Raw genomic sequence first — 23,348 nt, forward strand, 5'->3', positions numbered from 1 at the left:
GGGACATGTCATTTTTGCTTATAATTCATTGACCAGAACTTGTCACATCACCTCATTCTTCCTCAAAGGAACCATGAAATGCAATACTACTATGTGCCCAGTAGGGGAAGCAGACCTGGATGATTTTAGTAGACATCATTAATGAGTAACTCAAATAAGTATGTGTTCCAGGTTCCACTAGAAACCTTGTAATTTCTGCCAAAGAAGCGTTGACATCTAGTAATCTAGTATAGTCAGTGGACGGGAGCTAAAATTTGTGGAAAACACTAAAGTCATCATTATGAGCAAGGTTAATATTTTATTCTCTTAGTTCAAATTCCAAAAAAATTTAAACTTCTTTAAAAATTGGATATTAGAAATAATGGATGCTAGGTTTGTGTGTGGTACATTTTTTGGAGATTTAACTATGCATACTTAATTTATCATAAGTAATAACAAATACATATGGTTTCTGGACTGAATCTACTTTCCAGTTTATCAAACCAATAAAGAAAATATAATTCAGAATGGACCATTTTACATTATTCCTAAAGTGAAAAAGTGTTAATGAATATTGTAATGAATTTTCACTTATAAGTGATGAATTAAAACAATGTCAGTTATAATGTGCAGAGACTCTTGCATTTTCCTTTTTGTGATGTCTCATGTTTTTTTTTTTTTTTAATAAGATTACATCCTTATCACCTTAAACCTCTATTCCCATTAACTTCAGAAGGGATTACAAGCCAGTGAATGGCAGGCAATTTGCTCTAAGGTATGTGGCTTTGTGCTAACGTGTTATGGAGCATATCTCTCTGAACAGTTGATATTTGCTGAGTACAACAGATCTAGGACACTTTTTGAGCCTGTTCTTGCAAAATTCCATCTACTTCACTGTGCTGGAAGTTCAATGCACACATAGAGCAAAGAAAGAGGAATGATGTGGATGGATTTTCAGGAGGGCCCCAGCATAGATCTGGGTACCTGAGGGGTTATAATCATGTTTCCTTTGTCCATATAATCATTTAAAATAATTCAGTATAAACAATGTGTTGCAGATAAGTAAAGGTAAGTCACATCTCTAGTGGAAGGCTCATTATTTACTATTTGAGGAACCCTTAACAAAAGCAATGTCTTGGTGTTCATGACATGGAATTTTTAAAAATCTCTTTCAGAGGTCATAGTTATGTTATTATAAGAGATAATAGGACTATTTTAAATTGGTGAAACAGATTTCATTTAAAACATGATGGATCAGGAAAATTGTATGGGTTACAGCCCCTTTTAGCAGCATCATGTTAGTGGTTCAGTTCTGTTTGTTCTGTATCCCTCGTTATCACAGGATTCTATCACCTGCCCTTAAAGCAAGCTATCTGCTCCTGCATCCATACTTCCTTGCATCCTCCTTAGAGTAGTCCTATATTGCAAGGCACTAAATGTCATGTTTATAAAAGAGAGTGAGTTTCCTTCAACAGAGTACATGATTATTTTTGTGCTTGTTCTCTCAATGTTTATATGAATGGCAGAATTTGACTTGGGAGGTTATTTCTCTGTAAATGTTAGGTGGTCACTTGTATCACCCTCACTCACTGATCACCAGAGTCTAGCCCGTACATAGCATTTGGTAATATAATGCCATTGTTAGTGAACACATTGTTCATTATATTGTTAATGTAACTATGACCTTGAATTCTTCCAGTCTCCTCACCCCAAGCTCCAGATGCCCATCTCCCATTTTTCTATGATCCAGCAACTAAAATGTTAACACTGTTACCAAAGTAGGCACTATCACTGCCATTTTGGATATGTCAATCTCTAGATTCTCATAAATTAAGCACTCTATCCAAGGTCACACTTTGTAATAGAGACTGGATTTAAACTCAAAACTGTCTAGTCTCAAAGGGGGAGAGCTTATCTATTATTCTTCATGGTTCTTGGGAAAAATAAATGCTTTCTCTATCACCAAAATAAGCATACCTTCTAGCACCAAGGCAAAGTAAACTTTGTTGGGAAAAAGGGTCAAGTTTCAGCAGTAATGAAGCCGACCCAGTGTTCTCATTCTGCAATAGTTTATCTTGTTTCCTAGTCAGGTATAAAGATCTCTCACTTTTGTTAAGACTTCATTGTATTGTCTCTTGAGCTTATATTTTGAGTTAGTTTTAATTAGGAAATGTAAAAATTAAGGTGCCTTTAATCTTTCTGGAATGAGGAAAAGAATGCCAAATAAACATTCTTTTAAAAATTCATGACCTTTCCTTCAATTTGAAGATGATGTGGACCTAAGGCATGCTATTTTAGAATGGAAAGGAACATTAGCAATCACCTCATGCAGTGATTCTCAAACTTTTTGTCTCAGGAAACCCTTGTATTCTGAAATTGAGTGCCCCAAAGAGCTTTTATTTTTGTAGCTTATATTTATCCATATTTATTCTATTAGAAAATGAAGCAGAAAATTTTAGCATGTTGAATTATTAATTCACTTACAAATAATACTAAACCCATATTTTTTAAAATGAAAAATGGTAAATAGAGTGGAATTATTTTAAAATTTTACAAATCCTTTTTTGGCGATAGAGTCTCAACATGTAGGTCTTGAATTTATGAGCCTCCTGCCTTCACCTCCTAAGTGCTGGAATTATAGGCCTGTGCCACCAGACCCACTCTAAAATTTTTTTAATAGAAGACATATTCAGTTCCTTTATTGGATGCTTATACATTCAATATGCTCCAATGTGTTATTTTGTTTGAAATCTGTGAAGATAATCTGACCTCAGATAAAGAGTTGGAAAAATGTGGATATTATAAGTTTCTGAGTAGATTCCTATCCAGACAAGACCTCAAACTAGGTTTTAAAAATCTGATCATAAAACATGGACTTAAAGTGATTTGTATATTGGTCTTAGTCACATAGTAATATATATTGACTACTAATTAACATTAAGCTTTCTAAAGGAAAGAGTGACAATGTCATTCTAGCACTGTAATGAAGAAGAGACTGGACTGAAACACGAGTGAAAGCTAAATGCATTATGAGAAATACAGTCAATAGACATTGTGTAGAGTTGGCTTTTCTAGGAAAAGTGGGCATGGAAAGGTACTCTTAAAGATGAGTGGACAGTGCTTCTGCTTAAGCCAAGGTTCCAGTTCTGCAAGGTTCCAATATTGTCCCTTAATACTCAGCACACAAGTCACCAGTACTGACATTTTACCTTTGTACATTACAGTCCTCCCTCCCCCCCAGTTTTCTGGATCATTTCCATTACCATAGAAACAGTCTGCAATACTTCAATACTTTCCATGGAGGTTGTTTAAAGGGTATAGAGCTTTAGTTTTGCAAGATGAAAAGAGTTCTGGAGATGGATGGTGGTGATGGCTACATAACAGTACATTGTATTTAACATGGTTGAATGGCATATCTAAAATGGTTTAATTGGCAAATTTTGGGTTGTAAGGTTTTATTGCAAAAAATTTTTTTATTTTACCAAAATATAAATTTTAAAAGTTTTCTTTTGACCTTCTTTTCCTTTTCCTCTTTATAAGAAAATTATTCAAAAGCTCTAAACATGTTGTCTATACCTTCTCATCTATAATTTTCTTTCACTCAATCTAATGAGGCCTTGATCTCGGTCACTCTATTGACACTGCTTTTGTCAAGATCACTATTTGCCTTGATGTAGTATCATTTGCTCAGTCATATCCTATCAAGGTGCTTAGTAGCAGTTATTTACCATCTCTTTGAAGCAGTTTTTTTTCTGCTTGACTTCTGTGGCATCTAAAGTTTTATGTTTTAAATTTTCAGAGGAACTCATACAGAAACCTTAAAGTGACAGAGGTCAGTATGAGAAGGGGATCAAGAACTAGTGAAAAGGTCAGTTAGAGAAGAATCAACATGGATTGTAACATATTTGTACATGAAAGCAATGCTAGGACTCTCTCTGTATAGCTACCCTTATCTCAACTAGCAAAACCGCTTTGTCTTTCTTATTAATGCTTATGTCTTCTCTTCAACAAAGTTAGAGATAAGGGCAGAACAGGTTCTGCCTGGAAGTGAAGGGAGAGGGGAGAGGGAAGGGGCAGGGGACAGGGGAGAGAAATGGCCCAAACAATGTATGCACTTGTGAATAAATGAATTAAAAAATAAATAAATTTGTGCTTTGATTTTTATTGTGGCTTCTAACTCTCATGTTGCTCCTACACAGTCTCCTTAATAGCTACTCCTCTTTCCAGAATCTAAACTTTTTAGAATTCTCTCAAGGGTTGTACTTAATCTCCTTTTTTCTTTCTCTGAAGAGATCTAATGTAAGCCATTGACTTAAAAATATAGCATCAATGTTTCTGTGCTATTGTCTCTATCAAACTCCAGACAACATATCCAAATAATGTAAAAGTCTCTGTGTAAGCTGTACTTGGATATCAAATAAACATTTCAAACTTAATCTGTCTGTAATGGAATTTTAATTACTTACTCCTCTTCTCAAAACCATGCCACTCACTTATTAGTCTTTCTTATTATTCATCTCTGCCCCAGAACTTTGAGTATTCAATTCTGTGTATTTTTTCTCACATTGTACATCAAATTTATCAACTGTTTGCTTTTCCTTTGAAATTGATGTTGAGACTTACCACCTACATTGTTGCCAGCCTTGCCAAAGCCGCCTTACCTAACTAATGTCAGTGTGTCTCCTTCTCTGGCAATAGCTTTCCTATTTCTATTAATGGTCTGTTTTAGTCTATCCTTCATCCTCACAGAACAATGCAATCACTTCTCTGATCAACATTAGCATATATGCAATATATCATGAGTCTTACCAATATATGTTATATAAATAAACCTCACAGTCACATACTAAGTGATATTTTATACTTTATAAGGAATGAATATACCCAAGACATTATAGTGGGTAACTGAAGTAGGAAAAGGATACAAATGAGGAGAGGGAACAAAACAGGAAAAGGAAACAGAAGTAGGATCTTACACGGACCCACAAGGAAATTATTACATGCTTAAGAATATGGGTAACTCAACTTTTTTGAACTTGAGTTTCAAAAAAAAACTGTACAAAATACTGTACATTTAAAATGAATAGTATATGATATTTTATACTTTATTTGAGCGTATTATACCAAAACAGACACATAAAACATTTCGTTATTGTTTTGTACTTCCATTTTGTCTTAGTCTGTCAAAGTGGCTTTGACAAAGACACATAACTTTTAAATAATAGAAACTTACTTCTCAGTTTTGGAGGCTGGTAAATCCAACATCAAGGTGTTGACAGATTCAGTGTCTGGCAACAGTTTTTTGCATCATAGGTGGCGATTTTTTGCTTGCTGTGTTCTCATGTGTTGGAAGAGGTAAGGAAGTTTTCCTTGTGGTTCCTTAACAAGTCATTAAAGATGGCTCCACCCTCATTATCTAATCTCCTCCCAATGGCCCTCCTGAAATTATTACACTGATAATTAGATTTCAGCATTTGCATTTTTGGAGGACACAAACATTCAGATTGTACCACTGCATTCTGTTCTTATTCAAATCAGATGTTCATTGATGAAATAAACCACTGGAGCATATATACCAGCAAGTGTTTGCAATCAAAGCTTTGGACTCACATCTTTGATATGTGCCAGATTTTTTTTTTTGCCAGTCTTAGATGCTCTTCCCTCCCCATTCTATTTAGCTTAAATAATAAAATTTCAAAGTTCAGCATATACTTTCAACACACAATTATAATAATTGTGACATTGAAAAAGTAAAAATTAATTGCACTTAGAAAATTGCTGATTACAGATTTTGAAGAAATTATAAGCACAAAATAAAACACTCGATGTGTGTATAACCTCTGTGAATTAATCCAAGTGAATAAAAAGGACACCTTTGTGGTGGGATACTTTGTGTGAAGCATATACAATGAGGTAAGTTCTTTAATTCTGCAATCAAAGTGTATAAGTATTTAGCCTATTATTCAAGGCAGGGAAAAGTACATTTTAGGCATTTTAAAAACTGCTATTACCATCACAAGATGCCATTAAGAAACCAAATCCATTTTGTGTCAAAATAAATGTGAGATGAAGTTATTGGCTTCAAGGTGAAATTAATTCCTTATCCTATCAGCAATTTGGTATCTATTAAAGAGATGTTTCTATGTTTATAGGTACTCTGATGCCTATTACTTTAAGAGTGGAACTTTAATAAGTAAAAGTTCATGAGTTGAAGGAGATAGCTCAGGCTGTTATATTTTTAAAAGGAAAGTTTGACTCATACAGTTTAAGACACTTTGCTAGATATGGCTTAGCTTAAGATGAAACTGATTTGTGAAAATCTCATGCTTCATTATAGGGTACTACATAAAAATTGAAAAGAAAAAATAGCTCCACAGTGGTGAAATGCTAGCTACCATTTATTGATACTTAGGATATAAAAGTTTTGGAACTAGGTGCTTTATAGATAGTGCCTTTAATTCTACCACCATTTAATAATGGCATTTCTATCTCTGCTTTATTGAAGAACCTGTGTCTTGGAAAGTTTGTGAATTTCTCAAGTTCAGTTAGAAAACAGTGAGCTAAGGTAAAACTTGGATCTGCCTGGTACCCCATCTTGTCACTAAATTTTTGCAAACTTGAATCTCTGGACTTTCTAATTTTTATATATATATATGGTTTTACTTTTGATTGTTATAAAAAGGTAGCCATGGAATAAAAGCTCTAATAGGACAATGGTATTGATAATGCCAAACATTTAAATTAAAATAAAATACTCAAATTTTCATTTTGAAGTTTTACAGCATTGTATATAAATATCCAGATATTTTCATGAACTCCATGCAGTAAGTATATGCAGTAGTGGCCTGAGCTTAGAAATTTCTGTTCAGTTATATTTTGTTATTTTAGAAATAATATATAAACTGTCTCATACTTTTGAACAGATAAGTACTAATTTTATTTATTTGCTATACTATTAAAATAGAAGAAAGGTTCTCCCTGGCTTTGCCTTTTCATACTGAGGGTAACAATTTCAACAACTCCTTCAGTGATACAATCTCACATAAGACTCAATTATTGTGAATCTCTAGAATAATGTGGAAGTGCATTGTGCATTTGCATTGTGTATTTAGTTATGAACTGTCTTCCATACAAAATATAAAGATTTTTCTAGTTTGTGGAAAGATACTCCAAAGTTGCTACCTGAGGAGGAAGCAATGGAGAAAGATGATCAGGAAGGCTGTTGTTGACAGCAGGAAAGGAGGACATGACCTGGAGATGCGGAGACTTAACTAGACTCCTGCCTGGAGCAGGGAAAGGCAAGATGGGCGGTACTTGCGAGCTAGTTGGAAAATGGACTTGGTGATGAAAGAGGACATAGAAGGTATTTAAAATATTGGGAAGGTTGTAAGGGAATGTAGCTGCAGGTGCACAGTGACTAGTGAAACTTCAAAGAAATGGTTAAAGATGTAACTGAAATTTTTAGTGTAAGGTGGAAGTATGATGTGTTGAAAATGTGATGATCTTTAGATCTGGTAAATAATAAGGGATTGCAATAGCGAGTTAGACATAAACAGTATGATTAGTGCATTTATGCTTGTAATGCAGTGGAGTTGCATTGTGACTGATGGAAATAGTAGAGGAGATATGTAGATGCTGCTTTCAGAGCTTACGTATGTCTTCTGTGTATTAATAGAATTAATTATTATGATTTTTTCAAAGATAAAAAAGAGTAGAATGAAGAGAAACTTGTATTTTAGAAAAACACTTATTGGCAAACCATAATTGTATACATTTATGGGGTACAATGTGATGTTTTGATACACAGTATAAAATGATTAAATCAAGCTAATTATAGCCACCATCTTGCTGGCCTTTCACTTTTATGGTGATACCACAAATTATTTCTCCTGCTTATCACAAACTTTGCACATTTGGCCAACACCTTCTCACTCCCTTACCTCTTCCCACACAAACCTCTGGGAATCATCATTCTACTCTCTACCTCTATGAATTTGAGGCTTTTAGATTCCACATATAAGTGAGATTGTGTTGTACATATCCAATGGACTTGAAATCAATGTCAAAGGAACATTTTCACTCCCATGCCAGTGCAGCATTGTTTACATAAGGAATACGTGGTATCAACTAAGTGCATCACTGGATGAAACAATATCCAATATGAAAATATATGTGCATAGATTTCAATGCCAGGGCCTCACATATTCTGGGGAAATTTTCTACCCAACTCTAGAGAAATATTTTTGATAATAAAGTAGAAGGGAAAAATTGGTGAGGAGGATGGAATTTCAGGGGATCCATAAAGTAGAAGTCATCTGAGAACACGACCATGTTGCGTTAGAAAGGCCACTGCATCTTTGCTAGAGGAATCTATAAGCAATTCAATGCCTATACTGAAGAGTCCAGGTAGGAAGTGACTACATTCATAGCCTTGGGCTTATGAAAAAAGGGTTTACCTTTCTGCATGCTTCTCTCCCAGAAGGGGATTCATGCGCTACATCTTTAACCCAAACCTTCTCTTCTGTTATGGTCCACAGCAAAGAGTTAAATGCCTCCTTTTGCTGGACCTTGGTGTAGCAGAGGATTATTTAGATCAATTTTTGCTTCACTTGGGACCTGAAGTGAGAGGAACAATCCAATGTTAACATTTTATTACAGTGTAACACTGTGAAGGACACAGTGCAGCACTCAGTTAAAATTCAGGTTTGTGAATGGGTGTTCCTGAGGTGGATGACAGAAAGTACTGTCCAGGAAACAGACCTGGGTCAGTAGCGGAAGAGGTTGCCTGGGATTCTTTCATAATTTGTATCTCAGATGCTCATTAAAGAATGGCAGAGATGACTGGGTACCGGTAATTTTTTTGACACATGTAAATATTTAAATGAAATGAGATAAAATAAAATAAAATAAAACCCTTTAACAATCACAATAGATACTGTGGATGTTTCGATAGTATAGACATTTTATTCTTGAGGGCTGGAGGTATGGCTCAAGGGGTAGAGTGCCTGCTTTGCAAGTACCAGCCTCGAGTTCCAATTCTAATGCCACCAAAAAACCCCAAAACATTTTATTGAAATTCTGACAGTAAGAGCTAGTATTTCTTACATAATAAATACAACAGTTTAAGATTCTTTTACAAATCAACTCTACAAATAATAATAATTTCTCCTTGAAATTGTAATTAGGTAAAAAATTCTGACAAGATCTACTCTGGAGAAAGATAAATACAGCAATATACAAACAAATAAAAAATACTTTGAGGACATGACATGAAATTTGGAGAAAAATCAACCAAAAACTCAAAGAAGTAATAAAGTAGAGTATTTCTCATATGATTTGTGGATTTCTGGTATCAGAAATGCATTTAATAGTGGGAGGAAGAACATGAGTCAAAATACAGGTCCCTAGGCCACTCTTCAGAATCATTGTGCCAGGGTTTCTGGTAGGTGGGACCAGTGAATCTGCATTGTGAAAACTCTTGCAAGTTATCCTAATGGTCGCCTATGTTTTATTTTCAATTCATTAGGGTTTGAGATTAATCTGTCAACATTCCCTACATTTATATATATTGTACACACTTACAAAATAAAGCAAGAAGAGTTCTTTTTATATATATGAAAAAATCATTGGTTCTCTTACAGAGATGAATTGCAAAGCTGCATTTGGATTGTATGGTAGTATTTAAATTATTTCATATTTTTAAAAATTGAAGTTTGGATCCCTTCAAGACTCTCATTGTTAAGAAAAAGGAGTGAATGTCTTTTGAATCCTATAACGTATTCTAATCTGATCTTGAAAAAAGTGTTTATTTTATGGTTAGGGAACCAATTAGAATAAAATCTTAGCTTTATAATGCTGACGGATTGTGCATATATATATTTCTATGGAATTCAAAAATTATATAGAAAATAGAAAGGCTCTGGAGGTAAACAAAAGATTCAGAAGCCTTCTTAGACTCTCAATTTCTTCCCCTATAAAAAAGAGCAATTAACATCAGCTTGAGGGGGTTGCAAATGTTAACTGAAATGCTACATGTCAAACTCCTAGCCTAGTGCCAAACACACAAGAGATGTTAAATAATGATAGCTCTCCTTATCCTTTTACTCTTTGTGTTCAATGGAGACCTCATTGAAATACCTTTTTCTACTCTAAGCTGTTCTTTTTTTTTTCTGTACAACACAAAATGAGCATTCTTGAATTTGTAGCTATAGTGAATGCATGAGGATTCTACTGATATTTGCACCATTTATTTAATCTGAACATTTAATCAAAACTATATACTCTCTCTAGGTTGTTGTAAGACTTTCCCTCATCCTAATTTTCCCATAGTTACATTACAGTTCTCATTGTCATTTTATCTGAAGTTATGTATCGGAGCTGTTTGTCTTTTCTACTAGGATCATCTGCATCATTAAAAGTAAACTTTAGTGTTGTTTCATTCTCTTTGTTTTTATTAGTACTTTGAGAATGTTATATATGTTAGATTTCAGTTTTGTAGATCTTTATTGCAATGATTATTTGATTTGTGGGTAAATAAATAGAACAGAAACAAGACTATAATATTTATAGTGTTCTGATGTCGTATGTTCAGTTTAATACCATAAAATCTCATTAATCAGAAATCAATGTATCCTTTATGTATGTTATCTGGGGTCATATATAAAGATCAGTGGATTTTGCATCTGACCTTTCTCTGATTACCCTTTCTCTAACAGACCAGAGGCTCAGTCAGTAAGGAACATAAGTGCCCAATATTTTTAATCAAGTTTTTCAACAAAAAGAAATGAAACAAAATGGATTTTCAAGTTTATCTTTGATCAACCAAAGAAGAAACACAACTAAAATTAAGTATCCAAAACTAGCTTTTTCTCCCACTCTGTGATTTCATTAACAATTTTAAGAATTTTTAAATAGCTTCTTAAGAGTTTGAAAATTTGGTTAAACAGCAATGTAACTTGTTGTTACTTACTTAAAGTATCAAACTTTGGCATTTACCATTATTTCCAAGCATCCATTATTCTCTTTTCCTTCTTTTTTTTTTAATTGTGTGATGGGTGGGATTACATATTGGCATTTACAAAGGTTCTTAAAGTATATCAAATATATCATACTTGAATTCACCCCCTCCATCATTCTCCTTTATCCTCAACTTCCCCCATTCCTAGAATAGTTTCAACAGGTATCATTTTTCCATTTACATACATGTATACACAGTATTTGCACTACATTAACCCTCCTACTCCTTTTCCCCACATCCTTTCCCCTCCCTTTGGTATCAACGCCTACCTCCAGGCAAGACCTGTTTGCCCTCCTGTTCTCTGATTTTGTAAAAGAAAAAAGAATTGACATTTTTCTTTATTTAAGATAGTTATAAAGGAAGTTTTCTTGTTATATTCTCATGTATATATGTATTATAACTTGAATTGGTTAATCTCCTCTATTTTTCTTCTTTCTATTTTAGTCCACTTCTTATGGTGATTTCAACAGGCTTAAAGATTCTATATTCACTCTTGTATAGACAATACATCACCCGTATTCACCTTCTTCCTTCTTTTTTATCCCCCCCTCTACTTTGGGACCTCCCTTTAGTATGACCTGCTTGTCATAATATTGCTATATTTGTATTAGATCTATTTTCTACATATGAGAGAAAACATGCAGCTTTTGAACCTGGCCAACTTCACTTAAGATGATGTTCTCCAATTATATCCATTTACCTGCAAATAACAGTATTTCGTTCTTCTTGTCACTGAATAGAATTTCATTGTACATAAAAACCACATTTTCTTAATCCATTCATCAGTATTGGGGCATCTTGGCTGTTTCCAAAGCTAGCTACAGTGAATAATGCTGCAATAAAAATGGCTGTGCAGGAGCCTTTATTGTAACCTGACTTACATTCCTTTGGCTATATTCCTAGGAGTGAAATTGCTGAATCATAGAGCAGTTCTATTTTTAGATTTGAGGAGCCTCCAAACTGTTTTCCATAGTGGGTTACATTCCCTCCAGCAGCGTTTGAGGGTTCTTTTTTCCCCACATATTTGCCAACATTTGTTGTTTGTGTTGTTGATGGTAGCCATTCTAACAGGAGTGAAGTGGAATCTTAAACGTGGTTTTGATTTGAATTTCCTTTATGGATGTTGAGCATTTCTTCATGTGTTTTCCCAGCCATTTGGACTTCTTCCTTTAAAAAAGCTCTGTTCAGTTCATCTGCCCATGTCTTTCTTGGGACATTGATTTGGGGAGAGTTTAGGTTTTTGAGCTCCCTATTTATTCTGGTTACTAAACCCTTGTCAAATATATTGCTGGCAAAAATTTTCTCCCATTCTGTGGTCAGCCTCTTCAATTTTGTGAGGATTTCTTTTGTTAGGCAAAAGATTTTTAATTTCATGTAGTCCCATTTGTCAATTTTTTCTCTTATTTGCTGAGCCATTTGAGTTCTATTCAGGAAGCCATTGCCTATGCCTACTAATTCCAGTGTATTCCCAGCTCTTTCCTGCATGAGCTTCAAAGTTTCAGGTCTTATATTAAGGTCCTTAATCGACTTTGAGTTGATATTTGTACAGGGTGACAGACATGGATCTAGTTTCAGTTTTCTGCATGCAGATATCCAGTTTTCCCAGAACATTTGTTCAAGAGGCTGTTGTTTCTCTATCACATGTTTTTGGTGCCTTTGTGAAAAATCAGGTGGGCATATCTGTATAGATTAACATCTGAGTCCTCTATTCTGTTCTACTAGACTTCATACACATTTTTGTACCAGTACTATGCTGGTTTTTTTTTTTTCAGTTTTTTAATTCATTTATTTGTATGTGCATACATTGTTTGGGACATTTCTCTCCCTTACCCCTGTCTCCTCCCTCTCCTCCCAACCCCCCTCACTTCCAGGCAGAATCTGTTCTGCCCTTATCTCTAATTTTGTTGAAGAGAAAGTATAAGCAATAATAAGAAAGACAAAGTGTTTTTGCTAATTGAGATAAGGATAGCTGTACAGAGATTCCTAGCATTGCTTCCATGTACAAATGTGTTACATCCCAAGCTGAATCATCTCTAACTGATGTTTACACTGGTTCCTGATCCCCTTCTCATGTTGACCTCTGTCTCTTTAAGATTTCTGTATTAGTTCCTCTGCAGTGGGAATATCAAATAATATCATGTTTTGGGTCTCTTACCTATCCCCATACTTCCCGTGTGTGCTCTCCCCTTATCATGTGACCCAAGTCCAACCACATTGCTGTATTTGCCCTAGATCTGAAGTCCACATATGAGGGAGAACATACCATTTTTGGTCTTCTGAGCCTGGCAAACCTTGCTCAGAATGTTCTCCAGTTCCATCCGTTTACTTTAGAATAAGACTTCATTCATCTTCATGGCTGAGTAGGATTCCATTGTGTATAAATACCACATTTCCTTAATCCATTAGTCAATAGTGGGGCATCTTGGCTATTTAGATAACTTGGCTATTGTGAATAGTGCTGAAATAAACATGTGTGTGCAGGTGCCTCTGGAGTAACCTTTGTCGCATTCCTTTGGGTATATCCCCAGGAGTGGGATTGCTGGATTATATGGCAGATCTATGTTTAGATATTCCCACCTGCAGTGTATGAGAGTTCCTTTTCCCCCACATCCTTGCCAATACCTGTTGTTAGTGGTGTTTTTGATGATGGCTATTCTAACAGAGGTGAGGTGGAATCTTAGTGTGGTTTTAATTAGAATTTCCTTTATGGTTAGAGATGGTGAGCATTTTTTCATGTGTTTTTTGGCCATTTGAATTTCTTCTTTTGAGAAAGTTCTGTTTAGTTTAGTTGCCCATTTCTTTATGGGTTCACTGATTTTGGGAGAGTTTAGTTTTTTGAGTTCCCTGTATATTTTGGTTATCAGTCCTTTGTTGGATGTATAGCTGGCAAATATTTTCTCCCACTCTGTGGGTGGTCACTTAGGTTTAGAGACCATTTCTTTTGTTGAGCAGAAGCTTTTTAGTTTTATGAAGTCCCATTTGTCTGTACTTTCTCTTGGTTACTGAGCTGCTAGGGTTCTATTGAGGAAGTCTTTGCCTATACCTATTACTTCCAGAGTGTTTCCTGCTCTTTCCTGTACCAACTTTAGAGTTTCAGATCTGATATTAAGGTCCTTGATCCATTTTGAATTGATACTAGTACAGGGTGATAAACATGGATCTAGTTTAAGTTTTTGGCAGACAGATAACCACTTTTCCTAACATTTGTTGAAGAGGCTGTGTTTTCTGCATCATATATTTTTAGCACCTTTGTCAAAAATAAGGTGTGCATAGTTGTGTGGATCCATATCCAGGTCCTCTATTCTGTTCCACTGGTCTTCATGTCTGTTTTTGTGCCAGTACCATGCTGTTTTTATTGCTAGTGCCTTGTAATATTGTTTGAAGTCAGGTATTGTGATACCTCCAGCATTGCTCCTTTTGCTGGGTATTGCCTTGGCTATTTGCGGTCTCTTGTGTTTCCAAGTGAATTTTAGGGTAGATTTTTCAATCTCTGTGATGAACGTCATTGGATTTTGATAGGAATTGCATTAAACATGTAGATTGTTTTTGGTAGTATAGCCATTTTTACTATGTTGATTCTACTAATCCAAGAGCGTGGGAGATCTCTCCACTTCTGTAGTCTTCCTCGATCTCTTTCTTCAGGGGTTTGTAGTTCTCCTTGTAGAGGTCATTCACATCCTTTATTAAATTTACTCCTAGGGAGAAGGGGACCAGGAACTAGAGAAAAAGTTATTTCAAGAAGAATTAATTTAGAAGGTAACACACATGTACAGTCAACTATCCTGTATAGCTATCCTTATCTCAACTAGTAAAAACCCTTGGGCCTTCCTATTATTGCTGATACTCTCTCTTCAACAAACTTAGAGATAAGGGCAAAATAGTTTCTGCCAGGTTGCGAGGTGTAAGGAGGGGTAAGGGAGGGAGTGGGGGGAGGGGAAAGGGAAGGGACAGGGGGAAAAGGGGAGAAATGACCCAAATATTGTATGCACATATGAATAAAATAAAAATTAAAAAAAATTTACTCCTAGGTATTTGATTTTTTTTGAGGGTAATGTAAATGGAATTGTTTCCGTATATTCTCTCTCAGTTTGTTTGTTATTGGTGTATAGAAAAGCTAATAACTTCTGTAAGTTGATTTTGTATCCTGCCACCTTGCTGTAGCTGTTTATGGTATCTAGGAGTTTTGGGGTAGAGTTTTTTGGGTCTTTAATGTATAGGATCATATCATCTGCAAATAGGGATATTTTGACAGTTTCTTTACCTGTTTTTGTTCCCTTTATTTCTTCTTCTTGCCTAATTGTTCTGGCTATGAATTCCAGGACTATGTTGAATAGCAGTGGGGATAGTGGGCACCCTTGTCTTGTTCCTGACTTTAGGGGAAATGGTTTCAGTTTTTCACCATTAAGTATGATATTCGCTATAGGCTTGTCATATATAGTCTTTACAATGTTTAGATACTTTCCTTCTATTCCTAGTTTTCTTAGAGCTTTTATCATGAAGTGGTGTTGGATCCTGTCAAAGGCTTTTTCTGCATCTATTGAGATGATCAAGTGGTTTTTGTCTTTGCTTCTATTAATGTGCTGTATTACATTTATAGATTTATATATGTTGAACCACCCCTGCATCCCTGGGATGAAGCTGACTTGGTCGTGGTGAATAGTCTTTCTGATGTGTTGTTTGATTCAGTTTGCCATTATTTTATTGAGAAATTCTGCATAGATCCTCATTAAGGAGATTGGCCTATAGTTCTCCTTTTCGGAGGTATCTTTGTCTGGTTTTGGGATGAGTGTAATAGTGGCTTCATAAAATGGGTTATGCAGTTTTCCTTCCTTTTCTGTTTCATGGAACAGTTTAAGGAGGGTTGGTATTAGTTCTTCTTTAAAGGTCTGATAGAATTCAGCAGAGAATCCATCAGGTCCTGGACTTTTCTTTTTTGGGAGATTCTTTATTGCTGCTTCAATTTCATTTTGTGTTATAGATCTATTCAGGTGGTTAATGTCCTCTTGTTTCAGTTTTGGATGGTCATAAGTATCTAGAAATTTGTGCATTTCTTCAAGATTTTCAAATTTGTTAGAATATATTTTCTTAAAGTAACCTCTAATGATTTCCTGGATTTCCGTGATGTTTATTGTTATCTCCCCTTTGCATTTCTGATTTTGCTGATTTTTGTTTTTCCTCTCCTCATTTTAGTCAGGTTTGCTGGTGTCTGTCAATCTTATTTATTTTTTCAAAAAAACAGCTTTTTGTTTCATTGATTCTTTGAATCTTTTTTTTGTTTTTATTTCATTTATTTTGACTCTTATTTTTATTATTTCTCTCCTCTGCTTGTTTTGGGATTAGATTGTTCTTGTTTTACTAGGAGTTTGAGATGTAGCATTAGGTCATTGATTTGAGGTCTTTCTGTCCTTTTAATATATGCTCTCATGCTATAAACTTTCCTCTCAGAACTGCCTTTGCTGTGTCCCATAGGTTCTGGTAGGATGTGTTTTCATTTTCATTAACTTCCAGGAACCTTTTAATTTCCTCTTTTATTTCATAAATGACCATTGATCATTGAGCAATGTGTTGTTCAGCTTCCATCTGTTTGCATGTTTTTTACTGTTGTGGTTGTTGTTGAGTTCTAGTTTTAATGAATTGTGATCAGATAGAATGCATGGTATTATTTCTATTTTCTTATATTTGCTGAGGCTTGTTTTGTGCCCTAAGATATGATCAATTTTGGGGAAGTTTCCATGGGCTGCTGAGAAGAATGTATATTGTGCAGAACTTGGATGAAATATTCTGTAGACATCAGCTAGGTCCATTTGATCTATGGTGTGATTTAGAGCTAGGATTTCTTTATTGATTTTTTGTTTGAATGGCCTATCTATTGGTGATAGGGTGTTATTAAAGTCTCCCACTACCACTGTGTTGGGTTTTATATGTGTTTTTTAGGTCCTTCAGAGTATGGTTGATGAAATACCGTGTTGTTCTTATTACCATGGTTCTGTAGCATAGTTTGAAGTTGGGTATTGTGATATCTCCAGCATTGCTTATTATTTCCTTGGCTATTCATGGTCTTTTGTTCTTCCAAAGAATTTTAGGGTTGATTTTTCAATCTCTCTGATGGGTATCATTGGAATTTTGATTGTGATTGCACTGAATATTTAGATTGCTTTTGGTAAAACAGTTATTTTTCACATAATTGATTCTACCAATCCATATGCATGCATGATCTTTCCATCTTCTATAGTCTTTGATTTCTTTCTTCAGTGGTTTATAGTTTTCCCTGTAGAGGTTTTTCACATCCTTTGTTAAATTTATTCCTAGGTATTTTATTTTTTTTGAGGCTATTGTAAGTGGAATTATTTTTCTATATTCTTTCTCAGTCTGTTCACAGTTGGTGCATAGAAAGGCTACTAATTTTTGTAAATTGATTTTGTATCCTGCTACTTTGCTGAGGCTTATGTCTAGGATTTTTTGATGGAGTTTTTCAGGTCCTTTAGGTGTAAGTTTATGTCTTCTGTAAATAGGGATATTTTGTCTTCTCACTTTCCAATTTGCATTCCTTTCAGTCTTCTTCCTGTGTTATTGCTCTGGCTAGGAATTTCAATATTATGTTGAATAGGAGTAGAGAGAGTGGACATGCTTGGCTCATTCTTGACATTAGAGGAAGTGGTTTGAATTTTTCCCCATTTAGTACAATGTTGGCTATAGGCTTGTCACATATATCCCTTATTATGATGAGGAACTTTCCTTCTATTACTAGTTTCATCAGAGCTTTTATCATTAAGGGGTGTTGAATTTTGTTGAAGGCTTTTTCTGTGTCTATTGAGATGATCATGTGTTTTTTTGTTGTTAATTACATTTGCTTCTGTTAAATAATTCTATATTATATTTAATGATTTGTGCATGTTGAACCATCCCTAGGACAAAACCAACTTGATTATGGTGTATGATCTTTGTGATATGCTGTTGGATTTGGTTTGCCAATATTTTATTGAGGATTTTTGCATAAGAGTTCATTAAAAAGATTGGCCTGTAATTCTTTTTTTTTGTGTGTGTGTCCTTGTCTAGGTTTGGGACAAGCATCCATTATTCTGAAAAATTTCAGAATTGATTCATGGTACATCAGTTCTCAAAGAAAGGAAGAGAGTCAAAGTTGGTGTGATCTGGACTCAGGATTTTTCTTAACAATCGCAGCATTTTTGCAATGTTCTAATTAGATGTGTGTCTGTATAAATCCTTTAAGTAAGTACATACAATTGCCATTTTTATTCTGTTTGGAGGTACAAAGGCTTTTAAGTGGAGTGACAATTTTCTGCCACATTAGTTTCCTTAGAAATGTAGTTTGTTGTTAAAATGTGCCTCATTGATAAAAAAGACTCTTATGGTTCCTATCGTTAAAAAAAAGCCTATTTTATTCTGTTTGGAAACATTAACAGATATTTTCCAATTTAAAGAAATCGACTTTTTGAGACTAATTCAGTTGGGTGAAATATAAGAATTTAAAAGTAGAATCCAATTATCTTTAACTTGTATACTTTGTTGAAGAGCTATTAAATTGGAAAATTTTTGAGCTGCTATAGCAGGCATGTTTAAGCTTCCTATTGTCAACAAAAGCAAAATAAAAATAATTTAAAGATGAAAACCTTGACAGATGATTCATGTCTCCTTTACAATTGAGGTCTTATACACACAAAACTAGGCTCTGTTTCTGACCCAGTCATTTATAATAGCTTTCAATCTGTGGAATTTGTTTCTGTTTACGACAAAATATAATTCTACTAGACAAAATTCTGTCACTAGATGGCTCCATACAGCTTTTGAAAAGCAGTCTTCTATGAAAATCATCTTTCTGTTTTGGGAGCATTTCTGTTTTTTTTGTTTTTTGTTTTTTGTTTTTTTTTTCATCTCATATATTTTTTGCCTTTGTTTTAGATTCTGTGTAGCTTAGTTACTAGCTATTAGCTATATGAAATTAGAGCCTATGTACAATGTGCTGCCAGTTTCTGTGGTCAAAAAATAGAGAAAGGTAATAGACAACAATACTGCAGGACTTGCTATTGGCTGTATACTATTGCTCAGTGCCTGAGTTCTTAGTAAAATTGTTTCCAACCTTATTTTGCTGCACTTTGCAGCTCCATTTGAGTAATAGGTAATATTCTCTGTAGTTGGAGAAATCCTAAGAAAGACATGGATTTCTTTTAAACAGTCCTGAGATATTCCTTAACTGAGGAAACAATGTGTTTTAGTGAAAAATGCCCTGGACTAGGAACTGGAGCACTTGGGAATTTATTTTGGGCTCTTCCAGGCAGTTAATTCAATGTTCTTGCCTGACTCTCAGTTTTTTGTCCATAAAGTAAAAGAGTTACAGTGTTCTTATTTCTTCTGGCCTTAATAATTTAGATGTGTGGTATGTCTAGAGATATTTCTTAAGTAGAGGTGTCCCTATATGTGGATATTATTTGCTGTTAGATTATAAGCTACTGAGGGAAGGGGCTTATCATTTTACCAGTCCCAGTGCCTAAAACTGCGCCTTACACATCATGAAAATTCAATGTATATATTTAAATAAGTAAACAAACTGCCTAAGAGATCACAGAACAATGTTGACTCTCTAACTTTCCATTATTTACTATTTTCTTCTTAACTGGGACTCCACTTTCTATCCTTCATGTTATAGGGACCCACTGATGAAGGCAAGTCACCTTGGAATGCATTTGTTCTTTCTACAACAAAAATGAATGCCACCCTAATAATACCGGTTTATTAAATAAATGCCTAAGTGTCTTCTTGGATGCTTTAGAAGGCAAAACATAATGGGTCCTAGAGCAGAGTAGTGACAAACTGTGAATGGAGCACATTGGTCAGTTCAGCTCCAAAGCTGCTGGGTCCAGCAGGAAAGGAAGGGTCTATGAAAAACCATCCTATATGAAAGTTGAGTATTGAGTGGGGAGATTGGAAATTGATTGCAAATTTAGTGAAATGGCTGCTATTTGTTTCTTTTTAATAGATCAAAAAGGACATAGATAAAAGTAAAATATCACATACACAAAGAAAACATTAAAATACCATTTTTGTGAGAAGTGCAAGTGCAAGGATCTTGACATCATGTATTTATGGCCAAATTGATCCAGATATTTAGTTCTGAGGCTTTCTGAACAGAAGTTCTTAATAATACAAAAAGATTAAGCAAGAATTTTCAAACTTATATAGAGAAAAGAATATAATTGTTTCAAACAAATCCACAACGTAATTATCTATCACAACAAATTAAAATGCTATTCAAGTGGTTCTCATATATACACATTTTTCAATTATAATCATATCAGTTTTTGGCCATCTTGAAAAGATTGCATGTAACATCACAATACTCAACTTAATTTTTATTTGAGCTAGTTTGTGTTTTGTTATATTATAGAAGATTAGAAAGTCTTCCTACAGTTTGTTTTTTGTCCAGAAGAGGAAAGATTCCAAATGAGCTTGATACCCCATTGCACAGATGCTTAGGAGTCTATACTTTTCACTAGAAAATGCTATTAAATATCCCTGCTGGCTGCTACACTCCTGGAAAAATTCACCATAGAATAATAATTCAGGCAGGTCACAATAGAAATACAACAAAAACAAAGACAGTAGTAGGGGCTTGAACTTAGGGACCTGTGCTTGCTAGACAGACATGCTGCCACTTTTTGCTGGCTTGGACCATGATCTTCTTAGTTATGCTTCTCACATAGCTGTGATGACAAACTTGCAACAATGTGCCCTGCCATTGGTTGAGATAGGGTCTTGGAAAGTTTTTTGCCCAGATTGTCATTGAACTGTCATCCTCCCAATTTCCACCTTCCAACTAGCTAAGATTACAAGTTTGAGCCACTGCCCTCAGCCAAGTTCTTGCACATTTTTAATGGGAAAAATATCCACAGAATGACAGAATTTTGCCTTTTATACAAAGCATTTAGGAGATGTTAACCTTATGACAAACAGTGTTTGTCTTTGTCTTATGAAGTTTTTATATGTTCTGACTGAAATGCCTTGTTATGGTTACAAAGAGAAAAACAGAAGATGTTATCCCTCCTTAATGATGAGGAATATTGTATCCTATTCATAAAACTTATCTAATCTGCAGCAAAATGGAAAAAGTATGTATTATTATCATATTGTACAATATACAATACAGCATTCTACCTATATAGAATAAATATGTAGAAGTTCAACATGCTACAAGGATAGGAATTACGGGATGTGGACAAACATTATCTCATTTTGTTAGTGTTTTTGAGGGGAGGAGGGACTCAGTAATTTTCTAATTGAATCTTTAACATTTCAACATGATGTTGTTGCTAATTATTTAAAGATATGGTCTAGACTTAAAGGCAGGAAGTTCTAGTGGAACATAACACCTTATTGCATTTGTTGATGAATGAAATGTTATTCATATGCTATAAATTTGAAGGGAGTTCAGATTTTCCCTATTTTCATTTCATCTTTAAAGAGAAGAAACTTTGATAGGGCATAATGGAAACAATAAAGTGAAAGGTAGAGCTTTATAGAGGATGAACATGAGATGTTGATGGAACAGGAGACAAGTGAATTCTGTCTTGAATTAACCTTTCCGTTGCTTTGCTTCAGGCAACTTCATCTCATGCACTTGCTGTGTGATACAGTAAATTTGGAGCAATGTTCAAATTTAAGATAATTTAGCCTCTGCTAAGTTCATGCATGTTCTGCATAGGTTCAGTGAAAAGAAGGCACAGAGAAACCACGTTTACCAACTAGTAAAGGGCCAGAGTGAGTGAGTTCAGTTTATTTATTTTTTAATGACTCAGTTTAGTTCTTGTGGGAACAGACTCCCATGGGAATCTCTCTCTCTTTCTCTCTTCCCTCCTCCCCCCTCCCTCTCTCTCTCTCCCTCTCTCTGTATATTTCTCTCTTCTCTCTCACACAAACACTAAACACTAAACACATATTTTGGTAATTCATCTAGGGTGTCAGTGAATATAAAGTTACTTAATGAAAGATTTTGGATTTAGGGATCCCATAGGGCCTTCTTTTACCATCATCAAATAATACCTTATTTTCCTATTGAAATTAAATTACTTTTGCATACATATACTGATATTTTAATTTCTCCTACGTATTACATAACTTCCCTTAAGATTGGTTTGGCAGCAAATGAAGTTATCACATATATTTCCTATAATTGTGTAAAAAGATGAACATCTTGCTATACAAATTGATTTTTCTTTGATTTTTATCTTTTTTGGGAGGAGGTGTTCAGAAAAATCTTAGCCCAGGCTAGCCTGAAAGTCACAATCTTCTTGCTGCTGCCTCCCAAGTGCTGGGATTATAGGCATATGTCATCAAGTCCAGCTGATTTTTATCTTGAGAGTTACTAGAAAAGAAGTACAATGTGGAAAATAGAACAGTGGACTGGGAGGTAGAAAGGCTGATTCTCACCCAATTATTTTTGTGACTAGTATTACCAATGATTACCAATGTAATGACAACCCTGGTTTACTGCTATTATCACAGTACAATAATTAATAGCACCCTTTCTACTCTCAAAAGTGTCCTAGTTTGGATGATAAATTATATAGTTGCTTTATTTCTAAAGATCTTTTCAACTCTAGTATTCTTTGATGTTACCTAGAGATGAGATGTGGAATCAATTGTCCAAGAGCTAGTCATTGAAATTCTAGTGCTTTACTTTAAGCAGTGGTGAGAGATAAAGGTATTGAGTTTGATATGGCCCAGATCATGAAGATGTGATAATCAAACACTTAATTTTACCCTAAAGGATATGAGGAGATTTTTTAATCAGAGAAAGCACTGAGATATCACTTTGGCTACATAACAGAGAATGAATTTTAAAAGATGATTGCTGGAGACAGGAAACCTGCTAATAGGTTGTTATAATAATTCAAATAAAAATAATAGTAATCTTAACCAAGGGTCTAACAGTGTAGATGATAAAAGTAATATTTAAAAAGGTATCAGTATAGGAAATAGTGACAGAATGTAGGGATTAAAAAAGAGATAAGAATCTAAGATGGCATTCCCTCATTCCATGAATTTCTTAACTGAGTGGATGGATAGCTAACTGTAAAATCATGGAAAGGCAGACCATAGACTTAGGAACTCTGTGCTGAAGATATGGGGAACATATTTTTAGACTTGTGGAATTCAATATATTTTTGGGATATACAAATGTAAATATCCAGGAGACATAGAGCTATAGAAGAATCTGGGAATACTACATCTGGTCTGATGATAACAGATTTTGGACAATCAGCACAATCAAAGTTCCTAGAGTAGAGCTAGGGAAGTGTACTGAAGGAGACAAAACTAAGACAGTGGAAGAATTTCT

General features: G+C 34.7%; 1 long non-coding RNA gene across 3 annotated transcripts in view; it reads left to right on the plus strand.

Moving 5' to 3' along the window:
- The window catches only part of LOC141421718 (uncharacterized), a 109,044-nt gene that overhangs the window by 69,537 nt on the left and 16,159 nt on the right, over positions 1–23,348 (plus strand). For 2 of the 3 annotated variants that reach the window (XR_012446390.1, XR_012446388.1), the window contains exon 4: positions 18,053–19,362. This is a non-coding gene — a long non-coding RNA (uncharacterized lncRNA). Of the gene's footprint in view, positions 1–18,052; positions 19,363–23,348 lie in introns of those variants that run through there. The other variant, XR_012446389.1, reaches the window with a different exon arrangement.

This window comes from Castor canadensis, chromosome 3, assembly GCF_047511655.1.
Source record: "Castor canadensis chromosome 3, mCasCan1.hap1v2, whole genome shotgun sequence".
In the NCBI taxonomy this organism is placed as follows: Eukaryota; Metazoa; Chordata; class Mammalia; order Rodentia; family Castoridae; genus Castor; species Castor canadensis.